We start from the raw sequence: 13,798 nt of genomic DNA, 5'->3' as shown, positions 1-13,798 counted from the left end.
AGCACCCAAGAGGGCAGATCTCCAGCAAGTTCCAGAGGGCTGGCTTCCAGCCAGTTCTGTGGGTACCATAGCAACAAAGACTCTGCACCCGCTGCATCAGGAATCAGGATCTGCACATCAGCCGAGGGGGGGGGGGGTCTTCCTCGGGGGCTCCACCAGACCTACAGCTTCCTATAGCTGTGATTCCTGCGCTCTTCAGAGCTCCTCCTGGCCGGCGTTTTGTAACTCCGACCCTGATTGGACCAAGACTGCCCTGATGGAAAAATCCAACCATCTTGATGTGCCTATTTGAATACTAATTACCAAGAGCTAAAGTGATTCTGTGCAAGTCGGAAAGGCCTCTGAAATTCCAACTCCAAGGGAGCGCCGTCCCCTTGCACCTCCAGGGCTGCATGCAGCGTCTGCCTGCAGATTAGAGGAGGACTTGCCTGCAGGGGGCTGGGCTTCTGCCTTTGGCTCCCACTGATTCTACGATTCTAGGCTTAAAAGGCCCCCAGGCCAACCATCGCTTTCTACGGGGGCGATACTTCTTCACCGCTAGCAAACATCATAGGCCTATCTTCCCAGCAAAACTAATAAACCCTTAACACGCCAACCAGGCACTTGGCATCTACACGGCCAAGTTCTCCTTAAGGCAGGGCTCTCCCCTAGTGCTGTCCTCTCCGCGTGTGTCTTTGGGCCCCGTGAGAAAGTGTCACGGTGTGCCTCATCCGGGCTCCTCCCTGCAGGGCCCGTCCTCATGTCAGTGTGGAGCCAGTGGAGTTTTACTCCGGGAAAAGACAGTTTGCTGCTGCGGCAGAGGGAACCCCACGCGGCCAAGGCTCTCCTCCTCCGCCGCTCCCGTGGTTTGGAGGCAGCTTCCCAGGTACGTTTCTCAAGAGGCTGGTTTTTTAAAGTAAATGTTTACTATGCAAAAGCTAATAGCCGATTTGAAGTGAGGCAAGTCTGGTACCGACACAAAACTCATCTCAGCCTCTTTACACACACAGACGCTAACCAGACGCTAGAATCTTTTGGATTCTAGCAGTTTCAAAGGAAATAGGAAATGTGCTTCCTGCCCAGCGGCGTTACTCAATGGTTGAGGGTCGACCTGTGAACCAGGAGGTCACAGTTTGATTCACATGCCTGGGTTGCGGGCTGGATCCCCAGAAGGGGGCATGCAGGAGGCAGCTGATTGATGATTCTCTCTCATCATTGATGTTCCTAGCTCTCTCTCTCTCTCCCTTCCTCTCTGAAATCAATAAAATATATACTTTAAAAAAAATTTTAATAAAAAAATGCTTTCTTACTGACTTTAGACTTGGAGGTAATAAAGATAAGGCGGAAAATGCAGTTTAGGGAGGTAGGAGTCCCCAAAATGTAACTCCTCTGGGTGCCTCTTTGCCTGTTTGGAGACCCTGGCAAGTCTCTGCCCTGGGCAGTCAGTGACAGACTGCCAGGGCCCGGCGGAGGACCAGGAGGGAGGCAGATGGCTGTGGAAGTTTCCGCAGGCTGATAACATGGGGAGGAACTGGCAGAAAAACAGGTCTGACTGCGACCAGAACGTGGAGCAGAGCCAAGCACAGACAGATCTGAGGAGAGTGCCATTCCCAGGGTTCAGAGGAAAGGAGCCCAGGACCACTGGGCGGAAATCCACGAGAAAGTGACCTGGGACTGAGAATGAATAACCTGCTTTCAAAGCTGGAATTCTCCTCCCCACCCGCGTGTTTTTAAGGTAACTTTAGAAGTCTAAAATGTACACTAAGGCCTGGGTAACCAGGCAATGGGATTGCACAGAAATCTTAACCCAATTAGCAGCACGTCAGCACTTCCCTTCCAGGTTCTATTAAATAGTTTGCTCCCCTGCACCAAGTCATCCCATGCACGCTCTCCTCCCCTGCCTGGTGACTCACACATCTTGCTTCACAAATTACTCTGTTATTAGGCTCAGTCACAAGTGAGTAATGAATGCAAAAGCAAGGGAGTTGGGAACCTCTTTGCCAGTGACTCACAGAGGGGCCGAGGCGAGGCCCCGATTCCGACTCAAGTTTTCCCGTTTGAGTCTCAGAGATGGTTCCTGTCTGCGAGGCCTTCTCGCGCTCCGATGAAGGGAGCTGCCGGAGCTTCCCTGTCACTTAGGCCCAGGTAAAAACGGTCCGTAAGATGCTATACAAATGGCAAACCCATAGTTGATGAATAAAATGAAAAATGGGAAAAAAACACACCACCAATCCAGTGCTACGCACGGCACCTCGGGTAGCGAGCTGCCTTTCAAACAGCTGAAACCTTCGAGAAAGAACTGTGGCTCTAGAGTCAGAAAGCCCGGGGTGCAGGCCACCGGGAACTTCATAGCTAAGTGGTCTTGGGCAACTCAATCTCTCCGAATGTTATTGCTCACTTGTTGCTTATTCAAACAGCTGCTGTAGGCACGTAAGAATATCTGAATGCAATGGAGTGCTGGGTCAATGTCACGTCCTAATATTATCTGATCATCCTAACCTTGCTGGGCATGGAAAGAATCCATGTCAGGCTCGTTTAAATAATGAGGTTAGATAATGAGTTTCAAAAGATTCCTCAAGAGAGAGCAATGGACCACCCTCCGCAGCCGCCTCCCCGCAAAACCTCCACAGGGCTTGCTGCTGGGGAAGAGCTAACTGGGTGATGGCACACAGTGGGCACACACAGTGCCAGCAGCAAACCCAGGGGCATGTCCTGGACAGTCACTGCACAATGTTCTCTAGTTTCGACCTTCCCAAGATGAGATTCCCCCAAGGAAACACCAAGACCTCCCCCCACAACGTCCTGAGGCGGAATTCCCAGGACAGAACCTGTGGGAACCCAAGGCCTATTGGTTTATCAGGAATTAGGGTTTGGGCCCAACCAGGGTGGCTCAAGGGCTGAGCGTCCATTTATGCACCAGGAAGTCACGGTTCCATTTCCAGTCAGGGCACATGCCCGGATTGCTGGCTCGATCCCCAGTAGGAGGCATGCAGGAGGCAGCCGATCCATGATTCTCTATCATCATGGATGTTCTCTCTCCTTTCTCTCCCCAACTCTCTCTCTCTCAAAATAAATAAAAACATATTTGTAAAAAAAAAGGAATTAGGGTTCAGGACTCTGAATGCCCATCCTCTCCCCTTTCCGGCGACATGACCTCACAGGAGAAGTGACTTCTAAGCGTTGACTATCTTGGCAGTTAAATCGGGGGAATGATTTTTCGTTCTGGTCAGGATTAAACAATGGCATGCGTCTACATCGCTCTGTAGAATGCCCGGATATAGCCACTGCCCAGTAAGCTGTGCGTGTCAGAGCGGAGGCCACTGTTTGCACCTCTGTCAATGGTACCGGGGGGCCCTGAGTGGTGTGGACGTGACCCAGACCCCGTGTGGGTGAGGTGGCCACTTCTCAGAGGGACGAGGGCCACCTGCTCCCCTCCGTGCCAGCAAGATCTCTCCCACGACGGAACCCGTCTTGGGCAGCGTCTCCACTGGAGTCATTTTTTGGGAGTGGGACCCACACGAGGGCGTGGGGCCACTGCTTGGTCAGGAAGGAATTTGGAGCATCCATCTCCCTCACAGCTGGAGGGGGAGGACTCGGGGTTACTAAGGCGCACTGATGAAGCAAGCCCCGCATTTGAATGTTTTTAAATGCCCGCTTATGTAACGTGTAAAGGCGGGGTTTCCTGTGGTGCCGCCTGCCGCCCCCACAGAGTAAAGGCCCCTTGGAAAAGAGGGAGATGACAAACATGCCACTCATCCTCAGCGAGGGTGGGGTGAGTGGGTCTGAGAGCCCACAGGACAGGGCAGGGAGGTGGCACAGGAGGGCAGGGAAACCGTCTCCATTCCACCTTCTCAGTGGCTTTCCTCTTTGGCTCTGAAAACATAAACAAAGCCTGAAAAATGGCCAGACTTCCCTCTGCCAGGACAGCCAGCGCGGGCAGGGCAATGGCACCTGCTGCGGTTGTCGCCGCTCTCCCTCAGCCAGGCCAGCTGCTCCTCTCACCACGGACACCAGTCCTTACTATTTCTTTGAAATATATTTTTATTGATTTCAGAGACGAAGGAAGAGGGAGAAAAAGAGAGAAACATCAGTGATGAGAGAGAATCACTGATTGGCTGTCCCCTACACATCCTACACTGGGGATCGAGGCCACAACCCAGGCCTGTGCCCTTGAATAGGAATTGAACTGTGACCTCCTGGTTCATAGGCTGACGCTCAGCCACTGAGCCACGCCGGCCGGGCAGCCCTTACTAGAGGAAATAACCCAACTCTCAACACTGAGAAGAACTAGTCATTCCTGTCCAGTCTCTCTCTAACGCAAGGAGCCCCTTAGAGGGGAAAACAAAAAAGTACAAGGCTAGATTTTTACCAGCTATAGGGAGAGAGAGATACAGAAAGAGATACAGAGACAGAGATACAGGGTGTCTACAAAGTCTGGAACACAGAGAAAATGTTTCACTTATTCAGGATACTTTTTTTGGATTGACGATGAAATCTATAGCTTCAAATGTAGAGGTATTTCGTGTGCAAGTGTTTGGAAGAAAAAAATCTAGAGTCTACTGCATGAATAGTCACATAAAAATAAAAAATTCCCCAGGTTTCCAGGCTTTCACACATCCATTCTTCCCAAAGGGGTGCCCTTACATGTCCGTCTGATGTGCATTTACAGGGCCCTCCTTTGGGTCTCTCTGGTTTCTGCTCCCAGTGCAGAGGAGCTGCTGGGAACGTGGGGAAACACTGCTCACACACAATGCAGTCAGGTGGCACCTGGCACTGTCAGCTCCCTTCTCCCTGGGGAGGGGCGCACAGGGGCCAAGCTGCCTTTCCGCGCCCTCCGCTATTGGCCGATTTGGGGTCTATAACATGCCTAAGTCGTCTTTCTGAAATGCCGTCTTCTTTATACCAAGACTTATTGGATATTTCCTCAAAATTTTTTCTGGCAGAAAATGCAGCTGGCAGAAGTGCTGCTGCGGATTATATGGATGCCGAGCCTGGGCTGTGTGAATGAATCCAAACCGTGTATGAGCCTGCGGGGGAGAGTGGGGGGGAGGGGGCTGGCGTCCCCACTGGGAAGGGGACCAGCTCCACGTGCTGGGTGAGGGGGTTCATGTTCCTCTGTCATTCAGGTGAGTGAAATTTAAATAGAAATGTCTTCAGGTTGATCTAAAAGAATGGAATGAGCTGAAAGAAAGTGAGCAAAAGGACCATATGATCTTCAACTCCAAATATCCCAGGTATAAGAAGTGTCTGAAACAGACATTAGAGAAACACCACTCTAAACCTGTGTGATTCTCTGAACAGGTGCCAGGAGACCCCTCTGAGCCTCAGCGAGTCCTCTGTTCAGGGGGACGGGGAGCCTGAACACTTCTCTTCCCCGCAGATGACGATGTTCTCAGTCCATTTCCTCCTGCTGGAGTCTGAGGTGGGGATGTTACTCACCTCCCACCTTACGAAATCTAAGCAGCATCTACCTTGCCATGCGGTGAGGTGGTGTCTGCAGGTGTGGTGGTGGAAGAGGGTCACATTTACATGTTCCACACAGTTCTGGAACGGCTCAGCCTCTGTCACCCATCAGTTATGACACCACTGAGTACCACCTGTGTGTGCCAAGGGCACTAACCTTGCCCAGGACTCCCCACCCTTCCCACCTGGCCTCGGTTCAGAAACCTTACTGTGGCCCTCCTCTGACCAATCCTCTCCCGGGGGCGGGGGAGTCTACAGGTCCAAGGGGTCATGCCCCCTTCCTAGACTTGCTCGGGATACCCAGGCCCCCAGATTTCCCTGCCCAAACAGCTCTGAGCCCACGTGCAAGGCCAGCATAGATGCCGCCCACGCCTGCCCTCCTCAAAGTGACAGTACAGCGTACTCGTAGGTCTAGGGATGGCCAAAGGAGACAGCTGGAGAGGGCAAGAGAGGACCCACGCTTGGACGCGTACACAGGTGTCTACACAGAGGGGCACTGGGTTCTCGCTGAGCAAGACAGGGTGGGGGCTGTGAGGAGGGCCAGGTGCCTCCGGATGTACTCTGGCCCTGGGCCCCGATAATGTGAGGGGTAGACCTGTCCACAGGGCCTCAGAATAGATCTGCACCCCTAGAAGGCCCAGGAATTCTGGGAGCCAGGGAGCTGCTCAGGCTGCGCAGCCACGAAAGGGGCTGGTAGCATGACCAAGACAGAAATCCTCACGGCCGCCTGACTGCACGGCTGAACCCTCCTCCACTCTGGCTTCCCGAAGCTTCGGGCCCTCCTTTCTCTCCACTGTTCACTCTCACCTGACCAGAAAGCCCACGGGGAACTACGCTGGCAAAGCTTTGGGTAAGAAGGCGCAAGAATGTATAGGCTTGGTCATGAGCCCTTTCTGAGCTCGCTACTGACCCAGTGGGAATTGGTTAGGCTGGAAGAGGGCGGACATGGGGCAGGCCCGCCGACCGTGTAAGCAAGAACCGTTGGTGCAGGAGAAAGTTCAAGACGTGGGATTCAGATGACAGGCGGCACTGACACACAGTTTTGCTGCTAAAAACTGAGAATAACTACACTACTTTTCCGCAGAATACAAAATGGATGATTAAAATGGTAACAACTATAAAATAGATCCCAATTTACAGTTTCTTCCACGAGCGTGAACTCATTGAACCCTCACAAAGATAGGATCTATGGATACGCTCGATTTACAAGTAAAGAATAAAATAGAGAGGGATCGAGTGACTTGCTCCGACTGACAGAGCCACGTGCAAACAGAGGCATTGAGGGCAAATGGCTCCTTCTCTTGCCATGACTCAATTCTGCGTCATCAAATCAACACTGGTGAGGTGCTCTGCGAGTAACTCTCCACCATGCACACCATCGATCGTGCGTGAGTGTCATCTGTGACGCTTTTGGAGAAAGGCGATTTTGGAAGTTCTCCCACGGGGAGAGACTGGAAGCTGGAGAATTACAGGACAGGGCCAGCCCTCCTTCCAAACTGGGCAGCAGGCTTTGGGGATGGGAAGGAGCAAGGTAGGGGTGAGCCCCGAGCATGGAGGGTGAACGCCACCTAAGAGCGAGGCTTGTCACCGCCTGGGGAAGTCTTTCATGCAACAGCTCCCTTTTCTAAAGAAAAAGCTAGGAAGCTACCGTATTTCACAGAGAATACTATGGTACTTGCCAAACACAACAGCTCCCCAGAATATGAAAAACAATACCATGTGATAAACTTTTGAGTTACAGCTGTTATTTTTCCACGATTTCAATTAAGAAAACACAGTAGAGGTAAAATAAAACGTACATGATAATTACCTTGAGTGTATATGATAGCTCACGTCCAACGAACTCAGGTACAGTATAAATATACGTCTGTGTGTGTGTGTATATATCAAAGTGTCACAGCATCCCTGCAGAAGCAGAAAAGGGCAAGTAATTAGTAGACTATACAATTATATCCATAGGTTTCCTTCTAACTATAAAACTTTAGGTCACCGTTACAAACCAGTAGTTGAACTTGGTGCCAATCGAACTGGGCTGACCCATCAGTTTTGTTGGACCTTCATAGTATCTAAAACAATTTGAGCCCATGTTTAAAACACAGTATCTGTGAAGCGCAATAAAGCGAAGGGTGCCTCTACTGACGGGAGCTACAGGCCATCACTGACCGGCCTGGACCACTGCCCACTCAGTCACCTGGCTGGCTTTCTCGGGCACTTAACTCTGGGATTCCTTGACTTATCGTGTGAATTATGTCTTCCAAGTAACCTGAGTAAAAGTAATCATGGCCGAGCACAGCCTGGTGTGATTACAGTTATATTAAAGCAGATGGTTTTCCAAAGGGCCAGCTGCGACCCGTCAGTGCTGTGGCTGTCAACCCTGGCCCTACATGGGGATTCCTGGGCGGGGTTTTAAGCCACACTCTCCCCGCATCCAGACCAAGTAAATCAGGGTCTCTGAGGGTGCCGGCCTGGCATCGGCACTGTTGTTATTGCTGCTAAACAAACCCACTTACTGAGGTACAGCATACAAATAGCAGAGTAACACATCGTTAAGGTGAACGCACCTATGTTATAACCAGCAGCCAGACCGAGAAAAGGGACCCCAGACCCTGCCTTTGGACCCCTCCCAGTCACTACCCGACCTTCCCCAACTGTCAAACCCTTACTTCTAGCTCCATGCACTAACGCTGTGGCTCTTAAACTTACGGAATCATACCACATGCATCCCTTTGCGCCTGGATTCTTGCTCTCAGCACTTGTGACTGAGGTGCATCCAGGCTGGTGCATGTACCGTAGATGACTCCTTTTCTTTGGTACTTAGTATTCCACCGCATGACTATATCACAACCTATTTTTCCATCCTACTGGGGCGTTTTGAGTTTGGGCCTATAACAAACAATGCTGCTGTCTATGAACATTCTTGAACATGTCTTTTGGTAGACATATGTATGCGTTTCTGTAGGGCATGTACCTAGGAGTGGAAATGCTAGGCCATAAGTATATGTATACTCAGGTTTAACAGACATTGTTGGACTGCTTTCCAAAGCTGTTGCCCCAATTTATGCTCCTACAACAGTTCACGAGAGAGAACGAGAAAGGAGAGAGAGAGAGAGAGAGAGAGAGAGAGAGAGAGAGAAGCACAGAGAAAGACTGAATGCACTGTTTCATGCATGCATTCATTCATTGGTTGATTTCCTATGTGCCCTGACTGGGGACCGAACCTGCCACCTTGGCATATCGGGACGATGCTGTAACCACAGCGCTACCAGGCCAGGGCCTGGCTTTAGTAATTTTTTTTAAAGTTCTCTATTGAATCTTCTTTTCAGCCAGTCTTGAGAACCACTATCAATGGGTCAGAAAAGTCATCCATAGGCCATGACCAGAGATTGTCTACAGTGGAACGAAATAGAAGAGAAAACATCACTATGTATCACGCATTGTTTAGTGAAACTATTTTCTCTGTGAGAGAGAGAGAGAAAAAGAGAGAGAGAGAGAGAGAGAGAGAGAGCGAGTTTGAAGGGGTCTAAAAAGTATTTTCTTGCCATCAATGATAATCAAAAAAATTTTTAAATCCACTGTAATAGTGTAATCAGTGAAACAATTACTTAGGAAAACTCAACGTGCATATGACTTTACAGTCATCATCCAGAAATGCTCTGAGCGAAGCTTTACTCTCCCCCGGCTGGCTGGGGACCAGAATTCCCAGGGAGCAGATCTCGCTGGAAACAAGTCAGGGAAAGCCGCTTACGGCTAATGCGCCAGAAGGAGCTCATTAGGGGACCCTGCCCTCTGACCCACAGTGGAATATGATAATGAGCCCACGATGTGAACACTGTAAGAGAAAACGGTCATCTGCACAACCTGGGATTTGTTCGGCATCAGCAAATTCTAAGTTTGTAAAGTTTTAATCAGATGCTCAACAAGAAAACACTTTTGAGGGCAAGAAATTGAAGCCAATTTAGTATAAAATGATATCAAGTCATCCTCATTACTGAAGAATATGCTCTCAGAATTTTTGCTTGCATTTTGACATGATTACTTTATTGTTCAGCCCGAGTGAGGGCCAATCTAATCAACAAGTACTTATTGACGACCCACTAAAATACATATGTCTGGCAAAGGAGTCAAAATAAAAGAAATAGACCTTGTTTTTGCATATAGTATCTCTAGAGGATAAATGGATTAAGGCATATGACTTTTTCTCCCTAAGTACTTCATTTTAGAACATGGCGATAGTAAATGAAGATGATTTTAAGCCCTTTAATGTAATATTTTATCTCTTCGAATAACCCAAACATAGGCTCCAGTTGTGAACTTTATAATTTTCCCTTTACTGAGAAATGTGCTTGGTGATCATTTCACAATGTATACAAATACCTAATCATCTGTAACATCTGAACGAATATCATGTTATGTCAATTACATCTCGATTAAAAGAAAAAGCTGGAGGACTCCTTCCATGTCTCCCGTTGCCAGGCTGGTGACTCCACGCCACGTGTGTCAGAAGGCGCCGCTGCAGGACGGAAGCAGGCAGCACAGGCTATGACGGGAGAAGAAATAACCCTCCGGTGGACACACACAGAAATAGGTGTCTTTTGGTTTTGTTTTATATTTTGCACATGAATGTGTGTGTATGTGAGTCTGTCTGTAGTGTGTGTGTGTGTGCGTGTGTGCGCGTGTGTATTGTGCGAGCACGCATGCGCGCACCAATCCTAAGCAGAGGTGTTTGGAAACTGTGGTGAAATATCTTAGTTTCCTGGCATTTCCTGAAGATATAATTCAGGAAATAATAAAAAGGAAACTTTCCATTGAATTGGAACTTCTGTAAACCAAGCATCAGCTATGTGTTAAGCCTCCGGTCTGTTCAGTTTACTCTCCTTAAGAACATAGCACAGCCTGGCTGGCTGGTGTGGCTCAGTGGTTGAGGGTCGACCTATGAACCAGGAGGTCACCATTTGATTCCTGGTCAGGGCACATACCCAGGTTGCTGGCTCGGTCCCCAGTAGGGTGTGTGCAGGAGGCAGCTGATCAATGATTCTCATCACTGATGTTTCTAACTCTCTCTCCCTCTCCCTTCCTCTCTAAAATCAATAAATATATATATTTTAAAAGAACATAGCACAGACCCCCTTCCACAGGCTCTCCGGTATCCAGGTGGGCAGAAATGAAGAAAGAATGCTAATGCAAATGAATCAAAAACTTTTAACTTTGTACTGGAGCAGCATATAGACACTTACAGTCTGAGAAACTTTTAAGTCTCATACTTGGGAAAGATGAAATGTGTCTCAAAGTCAAGTTCTTTTCTCAGTAAAGCTATCTTCTGTTTATTAGTGAGCTTTCTCAGACTTTAAGGTCAAATAAGAATGAAATTTGGAAATAAGTTAGCTGTTTTAAAAACACAGCGATTGCTGCAGTCTATATACAAGCATCTGTCCACCATCAGCAGAAAGCCCATGGGGAATTCTGGCTGCTACAGTGTCGAACAAGGTCAAATTCTTAATCTCTCGCTCACCTGCCATTGGAAGTTTTATACCTAAGCCCTAATTTATTTGAATTGGCATTTTAGCTTAGTTTACATTTTCATCATTTAAAATCCTTGCTACAAGACATCATCTTAGGGCAATACATATGGTATGAGCCATAAAATGCTGACACTGACGGTCGCATAGGACTTAGGGGAAAAGTCCTGCTACTTTGGGATGCCTTTCATGGTACCTATTGCTTGGTCTGTCCAGCTTGGACACAAAGGTTCCTTCCATTGTTCTGGGTCCACCAAGTACAGGAAACAACCATCTGGGCTGTGCAAGGCCTAAGGCCAGGGCCGGCGTTTCCAGGAAAGGAAGGTGCGACTGCGCTTGGTGCCGGCAGGAGCTCCCTGGCGCTCCCACCTGCCTCTCTGCCGATCCGCACTTCACCGGGAGCCAGAGGTGGGACAGGCGGCCCACACATCGTCCCTGATGCCAACCCGCCTACTTGCTAAACGTGACTCCAGGCTTTTGGCCAGAAAATAAGCCAACCACGCATGTCTCAAACCCATCTTTATGAAGGTGTGTTATCTCTAGTTCGGTCTTGGCGCTGTAGCCCTGAAGTCAGTGGGGAGCCTGAGACACCCACGGCTACTGTGTGGATGGCCTGCCGGGGGCCTAAGGTAAATAAAAGGTCGCCGCACTATATACTCTCTGTTCCTCCTCGTACGCACACCCACCGGCAATGCTTCTTTGGGGGCCCAGGAAAACTCAGGCGGGGTGTGTGCGTGTGTGTGTGTGTGTGCGTGTGCATGTGTGCGTGCGTGCTGACCTCTAACTCTGCAATACTTCACACAGGACACAGGCTTATGAAGCATCTGATGTTCTTGCTTTCCTGCCTAAGGTTACTCTGCTTTAGGGACCCTCAGCACAGGAGGGTCACGACCCCGGTCCAAAGTTGATCGGCTCCAGCATGAAGGACCCCCATAATGGCAATGGGATTGTCTAAGAAAGTCAGTCCCACTGCGACATAAGGAAGCGCCAACGAATGACCAGAGACGTGAATACAGATGGGAAGTCCACCACTTGTCAGTCACGCGGGAGGTGCTTTGCTTTGATGACTGCCTCCTGCACGCCCCCTACTGGGGATCGAGCCTGCAACCCGGGCATGTGCCCTGACTGGGAATACAACCAGCAACCTCTTGGTTCCTGGGTGGACACTGAGCCACGGAGCCCCATCAGCCAGGCTCGTCTTTCTGTTCTTTGTAACAAACAACCCTGTGCAGTGGACGTTCTAATCATCGCCTTATCAATAAGGAAACAGGTTTGAAGAAATTCTCTGACTTGCCCAGGTCACCGAGTTAACAAGCGGGGGGACTGAAATGTAGATCTCTCTGCCTCTCCTGCCCACATTCTGCCCGCCATACCATATCTGCCCCCAACAGTGAAGCACATCGTAGACTGACTTTTGGCCTTTTGCTCTAAGACACCACGTGAGCGTGTTATCGTGGGTTCAGGGCTGCTCACAGGCCGAGGGCCCCGTGAAGGGCTGATGGCATAGGACAGGAATGCAGAAGGCTCGTTCGCATAGATCTCTGGGTGCCGTGAGGCAGCAGAGTCCTGGCTCCCTCCCTTCCCTGCTCTGCCTGTCAACCTCACTCAGCCCACATTCCTCATCTAGAAACTGCACAATGTGAGTTTTATCTCATTGAATTAAGTGGGAAAATGCACATATGCACAACAATGTGTGTGTGTGTGTGTGTGTGTGAGAGAGAGAGACAGAGAGAGAGAGAGAGAGAGAGAGAGAGAGAGAGAGAATTATTACTAACCCAGAATTCTCTTGAAACTTATGTAAATTAATTGGGTTGCTGTTAGAAAAGGCAGAAATATTTTTAATAGGAAGAGCCTACAATTACCATGCATGAACATATGCCTCTTGCCCCTTAAAGAATGTGTCCCGCCCTGGCCGGTTTGGCTCAGTGGATAGAGCGTTGGCCTGCGGACTGAAAGGTCCCAAGTTTGATTCCGGCCGCTGATCGATGTTTCACTCTTATCGATGTTTCTAACTCTCTCTCCCTCTCCCTTCCTCTCTGTAAAATCAATAAAATATATATATTTTTAAAAAGAATGTGTCCCTTTGGGCGGGAATTCTACGGATGAAATTTTAAGTGGAAACCCCCCTTTTAAAAAAAAGAATTGTAGGGGGGTGGGAGGGGAGAGGAATGAGGAGGTGTCTGAAGCCCAGCCCTCAGTCATGGCACAGAAGAGCCCTGAACGCCATGGGTTCATGAATAAGTTCATCTCCACCACCTAGTGAGTCCCAGGATTTCTTTCCCTTGCGCTGAATAAGGCTCTTTAGGAAATAAAATGGCTTGAAAGAACATCCTTGCTAAACACGTGCTTGGGTGGGAAAAATAAAGTTTTGTTTTGCTTCTCCCCACGAGGCTGGCAGCTTGAGAGCTAATCAGCGGGTGTCTTCTAGAGCGAGCCTGAGCCCTAGCCGGTTTGGAGCAGTGGACAGAACGACACTGCGATTATGACTCTGGACAGGCAGCTTAGGAAAGCTCACCCCCGTGGGGGGAACGGGTCCTGCCTTGTCCCCAACTAAACCATCCCGGACGGTCCGGGCGGCCTGAACATGTTCTCCACAACCCAGGCTTTGCTGGCAGACCAGGCTGTGCTGCTGGGCTCGGCCTCCGGGGATCTCACTCAGGCCATTCTCCCCGTCCGTCCCTTCCGTGAATCAGCCGGTGACACAGGTCCCAAGTAGACGTCTGGAGGCCACACTGACTCTCCCCACCAAAGACGTCTGAAGTACCGCTCACCAAGCAAAGGGAGTCAAACCCCTCTTTTCTGTCTCTCCCAGAAAATCCAGCCAAAACGAGCATTGTGAC

At 49.6% G+C, this 13,798-nt stretch overlaps 1 protein-coding gene across 3 annotated transcripts in view; it reads right to left on the bottom strand.

Moving 5' to 3' along the window:
• Nucleotides 1–13,798, bottom strand: part of CERS3 (ceramide synthase 3) — a 55,721-nt gene that overhangs the window by 41,575 nt on the left and 348 nt on the right. Inside the window, exon 2 of one of the 3 annotated variants that reach the window (XM_006771742.2) lies at nt 7,253–7,347. The exons of 1 other annotated variant lie outside the window; for it this stretch is intronic. The gene's annotated coding sequence lies outside the window, so the exon portion shown is untranslated. The remainder of the gene's footprint in view (nt 1–7,252; nt 7,348–13,798) is intronic. One more of the 3 variants, XM_015569124.1, reaches the window with a different exon arrangement.

Source organism: Myotis davidii, unplaced genomic scaffold (assembly GCF_000327345.1).
Source record: "Myotis davidii unplaced genomic scaffold, ASM32734v1 scaffold164, whole genome shotgun sequence".
Taxonomy (NCBI): domain Eukaryota; kingdom Metazoa; phylum Chordata; class Mammalia; order Chiroptera; family Vespertilionidae; genus Myotis; species Myotis davidii.
This window is presented reverse-complemented; position numbering and strand designations above follow the sequence as displayed.